Source organism: Episyrphus balteatus, chromosome 3 (assembly GCF_945859705.1).
Source record: "Episyrphus balteatus chromosome 3, idEpiBalt1.1, whole genome shotgun sequence".
NCBI classification, from domain to species: Eukaryota; Metazoa; Arthropoda; class Insecta; order Diptera; family Syrphidae; genus Episyrphus; species Episyrphus balteatus.
The window spans coordinates 113,518,147-113,537,634 of record NC_079136.1 but is presented as its reverse complement, the minus strand read 5'-3'; the positions used below and the strand labels follow the sequence as shown (position 1 = coordinate 113,537,634).

General features: G+C 31.1%; 1 protein-coding gene across 11 annotated transcripts in view; it reads left to right on the top strand.

Moving 5' to 3' along the window:
- The window catches only part of LOC129916500 (tyrosine-protein phosphatase Lar), a 664,315-nt gene that overhangs the window by 46,087 nt on the left and 598,740 nt on the right, over positions 1–19,488 (top strand). For 2 of the 11 annotated variants that reach the window (XM_055996495.1, XM_055996491.1), the window contains exon 1: positions 3,821–5,069. The exons of the other annotated variants lie outside the window; for them this stretch is intronic. The gene's annotated coding sequence lies outside the window, so the exon portion shown is untranslated. Of the gene's footprint in view, positions 1–3,820; positions 5,070–19,488 lie in introns of those variants that run through there. 11 annotated transcript variants of the gene reach the window in all.

The following is a 19,488-nucleotide window of genomic DNA, read 5'->3' as shown; positions in this document are numbered from 1 at the left end:
CATGCAATAAAAGAGGGTTGAAAACCAAGTGATTTTAGTTTGAAGAGAATAAGGGTATGTGAGATTTTATCGAAGGCTTTGCTTAGGTCAGTTGCAACTACATCTATTTCATTGCCAGCCTCCATGGCACAAATTGAACTGGAAACGAAATCAACTAAGTTTGTGGTAGTTGATCTACCAGTTAGAAAACCGTGTTGATTAGGGGAGAAAATTTGCTTGCAATGGAAGAGCATTGTGTCATAGACTATGCTTTCAAAAAGCTTGGGTATGCATGATAGTTTAGCTATGGGGCGGTAGTTAGAGATTTCTTTTTTGGGACCTTTTTTATGGATTGGGATAATGTAGGAACATTTCCAAAGAGAAGGGAAGATCCCTTTTGAGATAGAGAACTGAAAAAGAGCAGTTAAGGGTTGTAGTAGGTTTGCAGAGCAATTTTTTAAAATTATTGAAGGTAAACCATCAGGACCTCCAGTATATTTAACTTTGAGTTTGTTTATCTTTTCAAGAACGACGGACGAGGGAATAACAATGGAAGTTAATGACGTTTGAGTGCAAGTGGCTAAATATGAAAAATAATCTAAGTCCGGTTGTGAGGAATTATTAGAAAAAGACTGGCTAAAGAATTGCGCAAATAGATTAGTTATTATTTTGGGATCATCCGAGCATGTGTTCAAATAAGCAAGGGTAGAAGGGTAGCTATCCGATTTCTTTTTAGCATTAATGAAATGGAAGAAGCTTTTAGGATCGGATAGTATGTTGGATTGAACATTAAGCAAATGTACCAAAGGCATTCTGATTTTAAAGTTAATTTTGTATAAATGTTCCATGGTTTCAAATAGTTCCATTGATTTTTTTTCCTTACTCAATTTTATTGGTAAAAAAGGTGAAGTATATTTCCAAATAGGTTTCTGTTGAAATTGGTATTATATTTTAACTAATTGGACTTTGAAGTCTCATGAAAATGCATTCAATATTAAACATTTCGACTTTGCACACATCCACGGGCCTTGGAAACTTACTAGAAGTATTTCAGATTTCAGGTTCACGAAAATCATAGAATAGCAATTCTACTAAGAAATGTTGTATTCTAATTAGAAGATACTGGTAGGTGTATGTACTTGGAAGAAGAATTATTATTAATTAAATTAATGCAATGATTGACACCTAGGTGCGGAGGCTCCGGGAATCTACTCGATCCACAGCGGCATCGTATTGCAATTTAAGTGAAGTACGTAGATCGTGAAAAATTTTATTTCTCATACAAATTTTTTCCCGGGACAAATTTTGTCTTGAATATTTTGCCTGGTACGCAGCTGAAGCGAAACAAAATTTTCCATACAAAAAAAAGCATACTAATGAAGTCTTGAACAAAAAATTTCGTTTTGCTTTTCGTTTTTCAGTACGAAACGCAGCTCTAGCAAAAAATTGGAGAGTTTTCAATTTTTGTTCATTAATTTCCTTTTTTTAAAACAATTTTCTGTAGTTTTTCTTGATTTTAAATTAATTTGGAATTTATTTATTTGGACTTTTGCTTGGCAGGATATTCGATGATATTTCTTCGTTAGCATTTTCGCTGTTGACTTTGGAGACTTGAAAATTTTTTGCTTCGCTTCAGTTGCGTACTTGGCTTTACGCAAAAAATTCAAATATTTGGAGCCGCTGCGCTGTAAAGAAAAAGTCTCCACATTATTTTGCGCGGAAAAAACTTTGCCGCCGGGTACAAATGGGTTAAGTCACAAAATTGCACTTTTCGTGTTTTGATGATATAAGAATAAGCTCTTTTTACTCTTTCATTTGGTATCAAAAACAAAATTTTAGAGAAACTCTTTCCTATAAAAATAAGAGGATCAATGTTCCAAAATGCATCGATTTTCATACATTAGATCAACTTCAATCGCATTTTCTGGCAAACTATAATTTATGACTTAACCCCTATACCCAGCGGCAAAGAAATAATGTTCGAAGCATTATTCAACCGGCAAAATGGTGACAAGGAAAAAAATAAAACAAAATTGAAAAATTTCAAACATAAATTAACTTTAATAAAAGACTTGGAAAGTGAAGCCTAGTACGCTGCTGATGCGAAACGAAAAATTTTCAAGTCTCCAAAGTCGACAACAAAAATGCTAACGAAAAATATCCTCGAGTATAGCCCAGTACGCAGATCGCGCTAAACTAAATTTTATCTCTACAATTTTTATCTCTACACGCGTTCGCTAAAAGCCAAGATAAATTAAAATTTAAAAATAACGGCTGAATCACAGTTTCATTTCCTTATACCAGCTTACATTCAATATTACATTACATATTTTTTTTACCGGCAGAATACCTTTTTACGCTCTCATTTTGTTTTATTCCTCTTCTTTTATATATTCCAAGGTTTTTTTGCCTCTTACTCCTCGCAGCAACAACAACAACCACAAAAATGTCAAAATTTATCTGTGAAAAAATGCGCTGAGCATTATTTCGCGAGCTTAATTGAGTGGAGACTTTTTGCAAAAGTAGTAGATGAGAATTCGAATTTAGCGCGTGAACTGCGTACTACCTGGCTAAAAATCCTCGATAAAATTTATCTTTGGAGGAAATTTGTATGAAAGATAAATTTTAGCGCGATCTGCGTACTAGGCTTATTCTGTCAAAGTCAAAATAAGAAAATTCAAAATTAATTTAAAATCTAGAAAAATCAACAGAAAATAATTTTTAAAGCAAGAAATAAATGAATTGAAAGTGAAAAAACCGTCAACACTGCTCTTGGAGTCAAGAAAAATGCACAGGACAGACAGTAAAAAGTAAGTGACAATTGAGTGAAAACTCTCCAATTTTTCGCTAGAGCTGCGTACTGAAAAACGAAAAGCAAAACGAAATTTTTCGTTCAAGATTTCGTTAACGTCGAAAATTTCGTTTCGCATCAGCAGCGACTAGACTTGAAGACGAAATAAATAAAACTCAGAATCAAGTACAAAACAAAAAAAAATTCAATTATTGAATTTGAAAGAAAAAAAAATTACATACAGGGTGTCCCAAAAGTTAACGTCGAAATGAAAACGGTAGATAGGGTAGGTGGTGACAGTTATCAGAAAAATAATAAAAAAATCGCAGCCATATATTTTGTGGGTTATGGGCATTTGAAAAAAAGTCGAAAAAATGGTCACCCTGTGACGGTTTTTCATGTGCCGTGACTACAAATCTTAAGTTTTCTCATTTTTTTCTTTTGCTACGCAACCTTGAATAACCCTGCTTCCAAATGCATTCAAAAATTTTAACTCAACTGCATAAGAAATCCGACTTTTTTATTAGGTATTTTTCCCATATTATTTAAGTGTTGTACCCTTTCAGAACCTTTCAGAACTCAAAAACTTAAATAAAATGGGAAAATTACCTAATAAAAAAGTCAGATTTCTTAAGAAAAAAAAATTTTATCTCGGTTATTTATGGAATATTCTCAACAATATTACCCGACAAACAATTTTGGTTCTATAAAGCTTTACAGATGCTTTTAATGCTTCTGTAAGGCCTTATAGAAGCCAAATTGCTTGTAGGGTATACCATTTTGAAAAGAGAACTTTTTTTCTTTCAAGCACCAAACCTTTGTATCTATTCTTTCTGTAAGTTTTAGAGCAATGTTTAACAGAAAAAAAATCTTTAAAAAAAAATGTACTTACGAGGATCAAGCAGAAACGGGACGAAATACAAAAAAATTCAAGATAAAACAGCATAAAATTAGTAGAAAAAAAAAACAGAAAAAAAATAAGCTTCAAGATTTCGTTGTGCTTTTCTTATATGAAATGGGCATTATTAATAATAAACAATAAAAGTAATCGTTTGTTGTTGTTTACTTGCATAAAATATTTACTCAGCTAAATACTTTTAAAATCATGGTAGTCTATTCATTTTAGCAACTCCATATTCCTATCAAGTACTGAACGCACTCCATTTCCATTCCATCTTTATCGATTGTCGGTAATACAGATTCCCCATATACTGCAAACGTCAACTTCTCTTCTGCTGGAAATCCAAAATGGCTATTTCGTGTTTGTCTTTACACTCTTCGTTCTTCAACCACCGATTTGTTTTCACATTTTAAATTGAATAATATTCATATTATTCAAATAAATTATTCATAAATTATCAATTTAAGTGTTTTACTACAAGTGTAATAGATATTTTCAAAAGAAAATAATAATTTTATATGAAATAAACATAAAACACCATCCCGGTGGTCGTCATTCGCATACAGTTAAAATTGCTGTCAGAAAAGACAAAAAAAAAAAAAAAAAAAACAAATAAAATTGTGACATTTGCTTCTACTTGTCTGTCGCATTGTCGTCGGTAACGTCGGTTAAGCTGTTTTTCATCGATTGTTTACAAAAACGAAAATCCCATTGCAAAAAAAACTTTTTTTGTTTTCATCTCTTGGGCACGAAAATTCTATTTATATAAATTTTATTTTTAAATGTATAGTTTTGCATTAGGTCGAGATGTCTAGCGGAGTTCTATGTTTACCAACAAATAAATATTTTATCGTGTCGTCGTCGTCCTCTTAGGTCGTCATTGTTTCTGCTGGTTTTGCCATCGTCGTCTTCTTGGTCGTCGTCGTCTGCGTCTGGTGGATTAATTTAGTGCAATGAACTTCCTATAAAGCTACGTCGTTCTTGGGCATTTTGTATTTGTTGTTTCTTTGCCAATTTTCCTTCGAATTTTCCAATTGAAACTAAAATAAGACGAAAAAAATAAATCTGCATCGTTTATTTGTTGTAATTCCTTTTGATTCCTTCGTGTTTCTAGTTTCTGTCGTTCGTCGTCGTCGTTGAGTTACTTTGGTTTCATTTAATGCGCTCGTTTTTCATCTTTGTGCAGTGAAAATCTTGTGTTTAACCTCTCCGAGTGCGTAGGCGGGTTGTTTGTGTGCATTTGGAGCGAGTTACAGCATCTCCAGATCGAACGAAGCTCTGGAGTGCATCATCGCATCGTCCACACGACCGACAGCAAGTTTTGTGGATTCAGATTCAGTTGTGATCGTTTGTGGTCACTCTGAGTAGTTTTTCGGACTGACCAATAACATCTTTCAGGTGGGTAAAAATTTTATGTAAAATGTTTGTTGTTGTTATTTTACTTTTTTTTGTCTCTCTCCTTTTACCTTGGTCCAAACCGCGAACGGGCGGATAGACCAGTTTTTTATGCTGCCTGTGGTTTGGTTTTGTTCAAAAATAAAATAGAATTCCTTTGCTCGCCCACTTCTTCTTGGTTAAATGGTTTAAAGTTTTTTGTTTTTGGAAAGTTTCTTATTGAAAAACCAGAAGCAGTCGATCGAGTCATAATCTTGATGGTATCTCTCTCTTCTAATTGATGTTCCATAATAATTGAGGAATATAGTTGATGACCTTGGCTTGTGTAATTATTTCCAAAAAGCTAAGCTGTCAGTAATGTTTTGTGTGCTAAGCAAAATGCGATAGGGTAATTCTTCTTTGAAATTTTTCGTTGTCTGTTTCCATGGAATTATGAAATCATTTTGCAGTATCTTTGGTTTAGTCTTAAGAACAATATCTACCTGTAAAGCTTCTAGTAATAAATTATTGAATTAAAATAGTTTTACTCTAGGGTTTCAATTTTGACTGACTGGACCATTTGAAAGAATTATGGTACTGAAATCAATGAAGTTTTGGATGTATTGGAGTGAAATCAAATAAAAGTCTCCTAAGAAACGATTCCAATATTTCAATTTGTCTGAAGAAGATGAATGCCCAAAACATTCCCGGCAAACAGAATTTGTCTCGTGGTGGAACAATTTAAATTCTCATATTAAAAGGCTTTGCATTAAGAAAAGTTAAGTTTTTTTGTTTACTAATAACGTCAAAATTAATCCTGGGAAGTAGAAAAAGAAGAAGACTAACTCGGGTCTGATTAAAGGATCTGTAAGTAAAGTAACTTTAGGCGGTTATTATATGCTAACATGAGTATTGAATAATTTCTTTCAGATTTCTATGAATTCATTCAAGAATATAATGTGAAAATAGTAAACCAATACCAACAAAACGGAAGGAAGAGAAACTAAAAAAAATGTATCCTTGTTGGCATTTTGATTTGCCAATTCGTTACCTGACGATGTCATGCGATTCTAGCTGAAAATATCCAAGCTTTTATTCGTTTTGTCAAATGTCAAAATAGAATGTAGATTTTTCTAATACCTATCAAATGCTCGCTGAAGCTCATAATAAAATTTGTTTTTTTTTATAAGCTAGATGAAACATTTCAAGCAACGTCAATGATTTTTTAATTGCAGTTAGTAAATTTTATATAATACAATATAGTGAATAGTTTCAAGTTGGCAAATGTTCCGAATTTCATTTCAATTTGAATCTATTAGTATTGACAACTTTGAACTGAACTATCGCCAATAATTCAAAAATTTTGGGTTAGATATTGAAATGCTTGCATAATATCGATAACATGGAAAAAGAAATTAGCCTAAATTTCAATTCAAGATTGATCTTTTCATTAAATTGGCGACTATGTAGGCCTGCGAATAGAAAACAAAATCAATTGAATGCTATTAAAATGGTAAAAATGTTTACAGTATTGTTTTATAGTGTTTCAAATAAAGATTTCTAAGAACAGTTTTTTAATAGTTCATACTGAATTTACTTATTTATTTCGCATAAAAACTATTTCGAAATTAATGTTCATAGTGTAAATTTCAAAATCCTTTTGACTACCAAATTTTTCAAGTATGTTCCAAGCAGAACAATCAAGGAAGCATGCAAATTACTTACGACAAATTTAAATCAAAACCAAAACGTAGCTATACTAATAGTCAGGTAGCTATAAAAGCAATTTCTTAGGTCATGACATCATCAAAATTGGTTCAGCAGTTCTCAATGCTGAGTAAAAGCCTTATAAACACTCTTATCTGGATCACGACAGAACACAGTGGTTTTGAAGCCAAGGAAAAGATGAAGGATGAACTGGCCAGGCAGAGATCGGCCCTTCATGAATCGCTAGCGGTAGTAGGTAGTTAACATTTTCATAGGAGTCATGAAACTCCAATATCTTCTCAAACTACTCAAAAAAAGTAAATAATAGGTGGCACAGCTTGACCAGCTGCACCATGTCTAGGAAAATCTGGCCCACCTACATATATAAAATCCAAAACTAATGATTTGATCTCCAGTCCCAGAAAAGAAATTAAAATCGATAGGAGAATATGCAGCAAAGCTGGGTATACCTCACAATACCTAGCAAGAAAAAGAAACACCAATGCCCTGCCCTTGCTTGCAACAGAGCACTTTCTCTGGGGATTGAATTTTTAATGACATTGTTAGATAAAATCTCAGAATGAAAGATCAAAGATTTGATATCATTCCTCAATGCAACGAAATGGATTTCGGACAACCTAAACAATCGTTTTTTTTAGAAATACAATAATTTTAAAAATTCATTTTAGTTTTGAAAGTACATAGAAAAACCAAAATCTGAAAACTCATATTTGTATCTATTATTTTATAAATTTTTTTGAATTGCATTTATTTAATTTATCTTTTTTTTCGTAGTTTAAATTAAAATGTGCCTTTTATTGAGAAAAAAATAAAAATAGTAGGTATTAAATATTGCATTTTTGTAAATAAAATTATGCCAAAGTAAAAAGAGTAAAAAAAAAACAAATCTGACAAACTATAAAAATCGCGTTTGATAATAAATTCCGGGAAAACCGTTAGACGAAAGGCAAAAGTCTATTAATATTAATAAATTAATATTAATATTTTTTTCTCCAATAAATACCAATAACCAATTTTATTTATTTTTATTAAAATGAACTTCCACGAGCATCATTTTATTTAAATATATTTAAAAGGAAGTATGAAAACATTAAAATTACTACACATTTTTTTTTCGATATTGATTTTCCTCTGGTATCCATGGCTTCCATCTATGGCGAAGACCAATTCAATTCAATTTGAACATACTATATACAATTGACTTAAGCTTAACTTATTTCTAAATATGGCGAAGACCATGGATTAGTTTAGTTTAGATTGATTTATTAAGAAATAACTTGCTATTTTACACTTTAAATTAAAGGGTCCAGGAGAAAAACAGCACAAGTCAATCCAAACTCATTTCGAGAAAAACGCATTTTAAAATTTTGTTCTCTATACAACTTAGTACTAAAAGCACACAATTTATTTTTTATTTATTTATTTATTTATTTATTATCAGCAAGGCTTAGATTTATTTTATTAAAGTAAGGATGCCATCAAATAGTGCTCAGTAAATAAATACATTAGTTTTTTTTTGACAAAAAGTGGACATGTGCCGTTTTTCCCTTGGGCCCTTCAATTGTTTTTAACTAAATTTATAACAATATCAAAGCGTTTGAAAATTCTTAACTATTAAGAGGTCGAGTACGATATTTTTCTGTTAAGGAACCAGTTGGGGACAAGACTTGAAAGAAGAAAGTTAGGAGGTTTCTAATTCGTTGCAGCTTTGTAAATATCCAATGAATTTTAAGTACCCTTGATGGCGTTTCTATGATAGCGGAGTATTTATTTCTAATATCTTAGCACCATTGAACTGGCTAAGGCTCTTGAAGTCGAATCAAATCATGTTTTTTATTTGGCATTCGAATAAAATACTATTTTTCGTTCTTGTTTCGAATGTTATATTTATGTAAAGCTGTATTAACGACATTCAATCATTAAAAAAAGTACCTAATCCAAAAATATTTAATCTCAGACTCAGACAGTCTTTTATATTTTCTCTCATAAAAAACCACAAGACAGATAACTCTAACCAAATGACCTTCAAATCCATGATAGAAAAGAAAACAAAAACAAACACACAAAAAAAGCATCAAGAACGAATTGCCGCCATGAGATTAAATTTTCATCTCATAGACTTGGAATAGAAACAAAAAAAACTGATGAGAAAAAAATGATCACGCGTCAAAAAAAAAAAAAAAAACAATGTTAAATATTTAAATCACAAAACTGTCAAGGAATTCGCGTTGCATTTCTATTGGCACTCTGTTATCTAATGATAGCAATTAAATCAATGCTAAATTATTATTAATAATTGATATTATTACATAATTATAGTACCTACTTTTGTTAATGAACTGTATACACTCCTTTTCATAAGAATAGGTACACAAGTATACAAATGTTCATCAATCGTTTATCCCCAATAATGGTGGGGGACCTTATAAGGTTTTATTGTTTTCTGTTAGTTTAAGATGTTAGAAGAAGCAACGGTGAGGAATAAAAAAGGGCCATAACTTTTCCATTTGTTTCCTTATAAAGTCGGGCTTATCATGAATTCCATTCGTATTCCAATCACAGAATTCGATTAAAAATTTTATACAAATCGACACTACGATCGGATTTTGTGATTGTTTTTTTCGTGAATCGTAGCAAAATTTCCAATACGAATGAAATTCGTGATAAGGCCGAGTATTTTTTAGGGAAAAATTTATTTTTCCTTTTGTTCATCAGAATAGGTACAATCTTGTTATCTTTAATGTTGTAGTAGATTTCGGGAAAATTTATCGTAAAAAAAAAACAAAAACTGTGTAATTTAATATTCAAATTTTAAAAAACATGGGTTTAATTGCTATCGCTAAAATCGCGAAAACACCCTAATAATAAAATAAGGAATATACACCCTAATAAAGGAATAAAATACCAGAAATGGTACGGTTAAAATAACTAACGATGTATAAATGTGATCTTTTCTCACTTCAGATACAAATATTCCGGTGGTGTTTACGAAATTTGAACAAAAAATTGATTGAGTCATTTCTAAAAAATCTAGAAAAAAGTCTCATAAACGTAATAGGTACTAAAAAATGGATTTAATTTTCGATTTTCTTGTGATTCAAGAATATATTTTCAAAAATATCTTGGAATGCAATATTACTATGGATAATTTTATGTATAATTGCGGAAATTAGAACAAAATCGATCAAGCCGTAAATGAGATAAATGGGAATAATACAAAAATCAGACGAAAAGTCCAAGTACAAGAATTTCACTTTGATACAGGATAAATATAAAAATCTGAAAAAAACTACAGAGCTGCCTCTATATATGCCAGAAATCATGTTTTACCATGATTTTCTTGTTTTTTAAAATTAAAATCATGTTTTAATGTTTTCGTGTACAAAATCATGGTTTTTTTAATTCAAGGAAAAACGTTTAAAGGCTTAACTACATACACCACTTTTTGAAAAAGTACAAAAGTGAAATTATTTTTTTTTTCTGGCTAGCGCAATTTTTTTGTGAAAAAGAGTATAGAAATTGTTTTTGAAACCAAAAAATAAGCTTTCTGCATCATTTTTTTTAATTTTCCAGCCCGAAAAACTTTACAAAAATGCGTTTGAAAATGTTCACTTTTGCACTTTCAGAGCCAATGTAGTTCAGACTTAACAATCGTTTTGTAAGCCATAACTCCAAACCTGAAGTCCGTTTATATGAAATTAACCTTAAAGGCATAACTACAACGAGAACTTTTAGCAAAAAGTGAACATTTTCAAATTCATTTTGTGAGAGTTTTCAGAATGAAAAATGAAAAACAATTATGCCGAAAACTTATTTTTTGGTTCCAAACACAATTTTGGTAGTTTTTTTTTTCAGAATCACTGCGCTAGGAAGAAACAATTTTTTTTTACTTATGTAAATTTCCCACTTTTTACAAAAAGTGCTCGTTTTAGTTATGCCTTAATGAGTACAAATTATGGACTTATTTATGTTTTATTCCTGCCTTCTTTGTGATTTATAAATAATAAATAAATATTCGAAATCATTTGTTTAGTTCCTCGCTCGTTTCGATGTGGTTGTACATTTTTTTACCTCTTCTGTTTTTTTTATAAATCATGTTTTTTGAACTCAAATAATGTTTTTTATCATGTTTTTTTAAATTTCGAAATGGCAACTCTGCCTCTATATAAAATTTAAAGAATTTTGGTTGATGTAGGGGAAGAGCCGACATTTTTCATATGAAACAAAATTTTTTTTGTTATTTGACTTTTTTGAGAAAAAATAAAAATGCAGTTTTATTGCCATTGCTTTAAATATTACGTATACAAAGTTTAATCAAAATCGTTAGAGCCGTTTTCGAGAAATTCGCAATATAGTATTTTTTGTATGGGAGGTATACGTTCTAAACGAGATATAAAAAAAAACAAAAAAAAAATCAACTTTCGAAATTCTATAAAAATCATCTGTACCAAATTTGAATAAGATCCGACCACAAAAATCCGGACGCACAGACGCACGGACGGAATTGCGAGACCCGCTTTTTCGGAATTCTCCATCATCGTAATGTTGGTTTTGATTAAAACCTCAATTTTTTTTTTCGACACGAAACCAATACTTGCCCTATAGAGCAAGTTAAAAATAAAAGTCTGTTGGTAACTCACGTTACATTAATCGGACACGAGTTTTAAGATTCCGAAAGTATAGCTCTATTAACATGAAGCCAGAACTGCGACCTCAAAATTTTTGAACCAAACTTGTCTAATCCGTTGGTCCACCGTTTGTCCATGTTTCTCCACCCAACATTTTCGTTTGTCCACCCTTCAAACAAATTTTAGAGGAAATTCTTTTTTTTTTATAGGAAGTCGTCTAAAACGCTCAAAGGAGAAAGACGTATAAAACCAATTGCAATCGTTTGTCCACCACCATACATACCAAATATTATCGTTTTTCCACCCGTTTGTTTAGGAGAAATTCAAAAAACAAGTTTTGCACTGAAATATTGAAAATCTCCTAAAATCCCCAATTAATTTTTTCCAAAAATTCAAACAGCCATGGTTTTTTCGAACTCGAGAAATGGATACGAACAAAATACAAATTTTCAAAACTCCCAACAAAAGTTACACATACACCACCGTGTACCTATGTATGAACTGAAAATTTTAAAGTCCCATCAAATCACCAGAAATTACTTTATTTTTCAAAAATTCTAACGAATTAGACTATTTTGGTATAAAAATAAATTCTGAGTTCGTAGTTCTGGCTTCACGAAATGAAGAATTTGAAAAAAAATTTCACCGTGAATTCAAAGGGAAAAATAAAATTTAATTTGATGTGAAATCTTTAAAATGAAAAAATCATATAGCTTCTATGTTACTCATCATCTTCAATTGTATTCACGAAAATTAATATCGAGCGATTCAAAAAAATCACTTAGGTACAATGTTTTCCAAAACTACAATGCTATCAGATGGACTATCAAGACATAACATCAAACAACCATATTCAATCTTTTGTTAGAAAAAAAAAATAACACAAAAATCATCAAATGAGCATATCTCAACAATAATGAAATACAAAATCCCAAGAGAAATTTCAATCCAAAAAGATCACATCAAAACAAAACCAAAAAAAAAAGATTGTAACACTTATTCTGTCGTCATTATACTTGGCCGTCATCGCCGCCGCCGCGCCTCTTAAAGAGAATAAAAAAAAAAAAAAAAAATAAAACCTTAAAAAGAAAGATACTTTATCCAGCGTTCTCACTTCTCACATGGGACAAATCTGTATGATAATATGATTCGTCATCGTCACACGGCGCGGCATGTCTACTTAAAACGCGGAAACGCGCGCTTAAAAGGAAAATGAAAAGAAATACATGTCACTTATGATGTTCATTGAGGTACGTAAACATTGAATCACAAGTGTAACAACACTCTCACCCTACAAACAAAATATAAAACTCCATCGAGAAAAGAGAACAAAAAAAAAAAAAAAAAAAACAAAATATTCACATAAAAAGCAATTCTGCATAAGCAAAGCAAAAAGCATTAGGCAGGATGGAGGATTCTTTTGTTTGTTCAATGGATAAACAATTTGGGAAATGACTTGATTCGATTTTCCTTATAAAGCACAAAAATGGCTTCGTTGTCGTTGTTGTCGTCGTAGTCTCTCATCTTATATAGTTCTCTTCTGGCTTTCTGACTTGATCTGAGCTGAGCTAAAGCCACCTACCTACCCAATCCAAACATTCAAACATTCCGTTCCCAATCCACTCATAAATGTCAATCCAATCAATGATGTGTTGAATTCAATGGATGGATGGATGGATTCGATTGGATATGGATATGGATGATATGTGAAAAGAATTTCTGTTCAACTCAGCTCATACATAGCTCCAAACCAACCACCACAAACTGACCCAATTATTTGATTCTACATGCACAGAAGAAAACAAAAAATAAAAATAAAACAATTTTTTGTGCTGTCCCATGTGCAAAGAGAAAGAAATTAATATAATGGAATGGGGTTGTGAGAACAGGGTTGGTATATTGCTGAGCTCCATACTAATCGATTTTAAGCAAACGCACTTCATTATAAAGCTGATTGTAACAACGCCAATGGTGAGCCAATCAGAAGCTTAACATAATTATTCTGTTTGACATTTTGGCAGCATCTTACCTCTAACATCTATTAGGCTTCTATAAAGTTTTCTTCAGAGGCAATTTTCTTATAGAAGTTATAACTTCTTTAGTAGATTTATCAAAGTTAAGAAATCTTTAACAATTGTAATCCAACTTTGGGAAGTTATATTGTATGAGTTTGATGAAGCAGGTAGAATACAGACTCTTTAAAGTTTACAGGCTCATCAGTTTTATAGAAGAATTTGTAAAGACATTATATTGATTAGGCCATACTCAAAGTTTTTTCAATATCTGTGACTTTGTAGCTTCATAGAAAACCTGGGATTTGTTTTCTATGGAAAGAGTCCTTTAAAGTGTGCAATAACTTTATTGTGTGATTATGGCCATTGTTAAGGAAGCTTTACAAAGGGAATGCCCATTTTACTACACTGAACCAAATCCAACGAAAATTTAATTAATTTTCAGCCGGTGAAAAATTTAATTGGCTCAACGAAATGGCTTTCATACGTTAATGAAGAATTTCATCAACTTACGAAAACTGTCGTATTTTAATGAAATTTTTCATAAAATTTTTTTATCGCGAATTAATGAATTTTTACATCACTTTACGAAAGTTTTCATCAATTAACGTAAAATTTAATTAAACACGGTGATATTTTTCGTTAGTCAATGTATTTTTTGATTAATTTATGCAAAGAACTTTCGTAAGCTAACGATTTTTTTCGTAAATTTTATGAATATTTTAATAAAATTACGAAAAAATATTCGTTAGCTAACGAAACTTTTCATTGAATTTATGAATATTTTCATAAACCAACGTAATTTTTTCGTCAGCTTACGAAACTTTTCGTTGTATTAATTATTCTTTTAGAAGATTATACTTACTTTATTTTCCTAAATCTAGAATTTTTTCGTCCATTTTTCTTCCCTTAATTTTGGAATAAAAACCTGAAATTCAAAAGAAGTGGAGCGGAGCGAACATTTTTTACCATACAAAAAGAAAATTTTAATTTTGAATTTGAATTTTTAATCATCCTAAATTAAAAACATTGAATACAAAAATTAAATGAATTACATTAAAAACTTTAAACTCCTCTAAGGAAGGAGGTAAACGAATACTTTATACCGGCGATATGAAGAGTTCTATCAGGGATTTGATGTCGATCACGAATGGTTGGCTTGATGATCGGCTTTTGACGTGTTCCACGTATATAGGAAAGCTTCATGGGAGTTTTACAGTAAAACCCGGATAAGTGCCTCTCGCTTAAGTGCCTAACCCGCATAAGTGCCTTTGTTTTTTAGAACCAAAATTTTAAGGATTTTTTCATATAAAACTCATCTTTTAAGTACCTTTCGCTTAACTGCTTTTCCCGCTTAACTACCTTCTATTTCAAATAGTTATGATGGAATTTACTTGCAGGAAATTCTTTTAAGTACACATTTGAAACAAGTTTCAGCAGTAAGAAAAACTTCATTTGCTAAAGCGCTTTAAGATTCAAAAATTCTACTAAAAGTAGAAACTAACTAGTTAGTTATTTTAAACTTTCAAAGTTATTTTGTTTGTGAAGATTCTGTTATTAATAATCAAACATGTTTTTTTTTTATTTTTAAGTAAATATAGAGATAAGTGCCTATGAGCACTTAAGCGGGTTCTTGTAAGTAACTTACCCGCTTTAGTGCCTAACAAAACCGGGCATTTAAGGTGAGGTACTTATCCGGGTTTTACTGTATATGTAATTGTCCTTTAGAACCAGTCCCATGTATAAGGTGCATTAGGATGACATCTTTGGAATCTGAAATAAAACATAAATAGAAAAACAAACAAAAAAGTTAGAATATTATAAGAGACAAAAATATTGTTTTTTTTTTATCAAATATATCGAATGATACTTACTATCTCATCGTTCATCTACTCTTAAACTCTTTTGAGAACGGTGACGACAACCTTTTTTTCTTTTTGAAAGGATGAAACGTAATCAAAATTATTGGGAGTTAGGTAGTTTACAATTATTTATCTTACCTGTATAATTCCCGAGTAAATATTCTAAGTTCCAGCTAAAAGGATTTTTTTTTTAAATCTTCTTGGTAAGGATCCGCTTATAATATTTTAAACTAAACATAAACATAATTACTTTAAACTTTTTCAGCATACAATATGTTTTGTATTTATATTATTCCGCGTGATAGGTCTTCGCACTTTGGGGGTTGAATATACACTTGCACTGTGACTGACAGAAATGTACACAATAAACGAAAATACAGCGTGCTCTGTATACACTTTAGTCTACCTTTTTTTCGGGAGACAACGATTTATTTTCGTTAACTGATGTATTTTTTCATAAGCCGATGTAAAATTTCATTAATCTATGAAGAATTTTCATAAGCAAATTATGTATATTCATAAACTGATGAAGATTTTCGTTAGTTAATGTTGAACTTCATAAGTTTATGAATTTTTTCGTTACTCAATTAAAATTGTGATCAAGTAAGGATCGAATTCATTTTTGTATTCTCTAAAATGAGTATGAAATTTTTCGTTAAATGATGAATCTTTTCATTAAAATGGATTTTTCGACTCTAAAGGGGGAGAAAAAGTGTATGAAACGTTTTCATTAATTGATGAAGGTTTTCATATTACGAAAAATTACGTATTTTCGTTGAGCCAACGAAAGTTTCGTTGGGCCAACGAAAATGTAGTGTATGAAACTATTTTCGTAATTTTACGAAGTTTATTATTTTCAGTGTATGGAGTCATGGGCCCGCGTGTACAAAGACGAGTTTTGTATCAAATGAAAATTGGAATTGAGCTTGTTATGCTATGAAATCATTCATGGGAAAGTCGAGATATTTGAGTTTGAAGTTTCTGACCTCAAAACCAAGCAAGATTGCAGCTGATTTTTTGCTCAGATATCAATTGATCGTAAAATGGGTAATAAATAACGTACAAAAACCATATTTGGTATTGAATGAAAGGTATTTTTACTATCTATAAATCTGTATCAGAAATACTTTTCTACGTTAAAAAAACTAAAGATATTACTTCTCGAAAGGTGATTTTTTTAGAGAGGCCTTTGGTACTTAAAATATTCAGTGAAGACATATACTTTTTTTTATAATTTATTAGATAGTTTACTATATGCAACCTTTAATTTCATATATAAAACAGTGTTATTAATCAAATAAAAATACTATAATAACAAAGATTCATATAAAAAGGCGTTACAAAATTACTTTAAACTATTAAAAATAAATTCTAGGGTAACCAAGTAATTCATTCTTGGGTATCTTATCAGAAAACAAATTGTTCTACGGTAACGCTCTATCTGCAGTTAATACCACTTAGCGATGGTTTAGGAAAAGCTTACTTTGGTATGCCTTTACTCATTAAAGTAATAATATGTGTTAAAACTAATGGTAGAAACTTTTGAGAAGTTTTTGTTTTCAGGAAAAATGTAATTCTTTATAACTGTGTTTGAAAAATGTTGATATCTTTTTTGGTTGCTCAGATATTTATTCTTAAAGACTGTCAATTTTTTCTTGGCCATGATACTTTTTGAATTTAAGGCCAATTTTCTTCCAAATTAAAGGAAGGCCTTAAATGCTTTTGTTTCTGAAAGTGTGAATTATGTTGAAAAAACAATCACACTTAATAGGCAGGCGTATTGGAGAAGAGGATGAAACAAGATCTGAGTTAGCTTTCAGAATTTAACATTTTTTTGATGAGGACCTTAGTGCCTGCTTTAAACAAACCAAAATAAATTCATATTGGAATTTGAACTCAAATAGCACTATATTAAAAAGCCATCAATATATTTATTTCCATTTTCCAAGTTGAGTAAATCCCATTTCACACACACGGACATAAAATTAATCCGATATATCCACATAAAAATAATATGGTTTTCCGCTTAAATTAAGTGGATTTCTTTTAATTTTGTGCATTCAAGCAATTAAGAAGATTTGTCCGCTTAATTTAAGACGGAAGTCAACTTGGTACAAACTATGCAGAAATCCGCTTAATTTAATGTGGAATCCGCTTGTTTTAATTTTTTTTCCGTGCGATTGATGGTTCTGCCAATATTTCCCATAGTTCATTCCGAAAATTTAGGAACAATTTTTCAGTGCAATAAGTTGCTTTTAAGTGCACTATATTAAAAACTTTTTGGTGACTTCTCATATAAAAATGAGCCCTATAAAATGGGTCATGCCCATTAATTAAGAAGGTACTTTAAACTCCTAAAAAAAATACATTTTCCATCACTGGATTGATTGGATCAGAGACCAAGAGCCGACAAACGGAAGGGATATTGTAGTAGTTGCTGATGCACACAACATTTCCCCACACTAGAAGACGCAAATTCGGTGGTGTGAAGGAATTAATTGCATTGCATTGCTTGTTAATGAGAGCAAACAGAAGTAGCAGCAGCAACACGGACCCAGAGTGCGGAGTGGTGGTGGTACTTCAAAGAATGCTCTTGAATACACAAACTATTTGAATTGTGAATACACAATAGCAATTCAGAGAGGGGCTAACATGAAGTTCTCCACTTCAAAATGATGGAAGGAATTCAAATATACATATATCTCCGTCACCCTAAGCAAAGATTAGGTCAGGGAATGGCGGGTCGAGCGCGTTGGTGGAACAAACCAAGTGAAGACACGAGCCAAAGTTTTTTCTATGCTTTATAATTTTTTTCTCATATTTTCTAAGGCAATATAACAGGCTTTCGTCGTCGCATGTTTTGTTTCGAGTGTTATATTGTTTCTAGGAACTTAGGGGGTAGTTAGGAAGTTGGAGTATAAGTGTTTGTATGTGTGTGTTTAGATGATATTATTCCTAGACGACCTACCTATATTTGTGTCTACCTACTTATGTATTCACGGTCCAGCCATTAGGCTGTGTAGTAATTGGCTATTCACGCCATCTATGGAATAATAAAATAAGCTTTGAATTATTTAATTTTCGTTCACAAGCGTTGTATATGTAGCTGGCTGTCATTAGCTTTTGGCACCATATGTTTTCTAGAAAGGTATAATGGTGCTTCGTGTTTTGTGTGTTCTAAAGATGTGTATAGAGACACTTTGGGGGCTAAAGGTAAAAGCAGTTGAATATGACCTTGAGATTTGTTTTTTTTTTTTTTGTTCCTCTGAGCTTATAAAACGTATCAATGATAATGTAGATTGTTTATTTTTTTGTTATTTTCTTGTCGGAAGAAGATCCCTTCCTTTCAAGATGGTGTATTGCTACATTTTCAAAACAGCAGGCTTTTTGGAAATTTGTTTGTTTTTTTTTTATGGTTTTTATTGGTTTTTTGCTATTAAGGGAGATATTGATGTCTAAAACGTGAGAATTCAAACAAATTTTTTTTGTTACTTTCTTGGGGAAAATAGTCGAAAAGGGGGAGCTATAAAATACTTAATTGTTTAATTTGGCGTAAAGAGGATTATCAATTTGTAGGAAATAGGGTTTGTTTGACTATATGGTGCTGTATATGTGTCAGGATTAGTAGGATAAAAGATTTCAGTTTTTTGAGTTCGTGGTGTTTTTTTCTACTTTTTTTTTTTTTTGTTGAAGGACTGTTCACTGAGGGAAAAAACAACTTAAAATCAACGAAAACCACGTTGATTCAACTATTTTTCGGAATGATTTTGCGTTGAAGACGAACATTTTAAAATCAAAGTAGAACATCGTTAGTTTAAAGTGGTTTACCGTTATAAAACATCTTTAAATCAAATCAAATAGAAAGATGAACTTTCGTTTTCAGGACCGGTCACTTGGTGAATCTTAAGCCCTTATGATTTTGCAGTAGAGCAGTACAGAATGTTTGAAAAGAAAAATAGCATTAAAAATTAGTATGAGAACAATATTTGTACTTGTAAGGCATTGTTTTCAAATAAAAGTTCTAAAAATGTACAAAATATAGAAGCAAGTTTAAATTTTTAAGCATTGCTCATTTTTTCTGACATTTCTACATTAAAATTTTGACTGATCAAAATTATTTTGTTCATTTGGGTTTGGTTACTTACATATCTTTAACTTTTTTTTGTACAAGGACTATTACTTGTTTACTAAAAAGTCATTTTCATGCATTAAA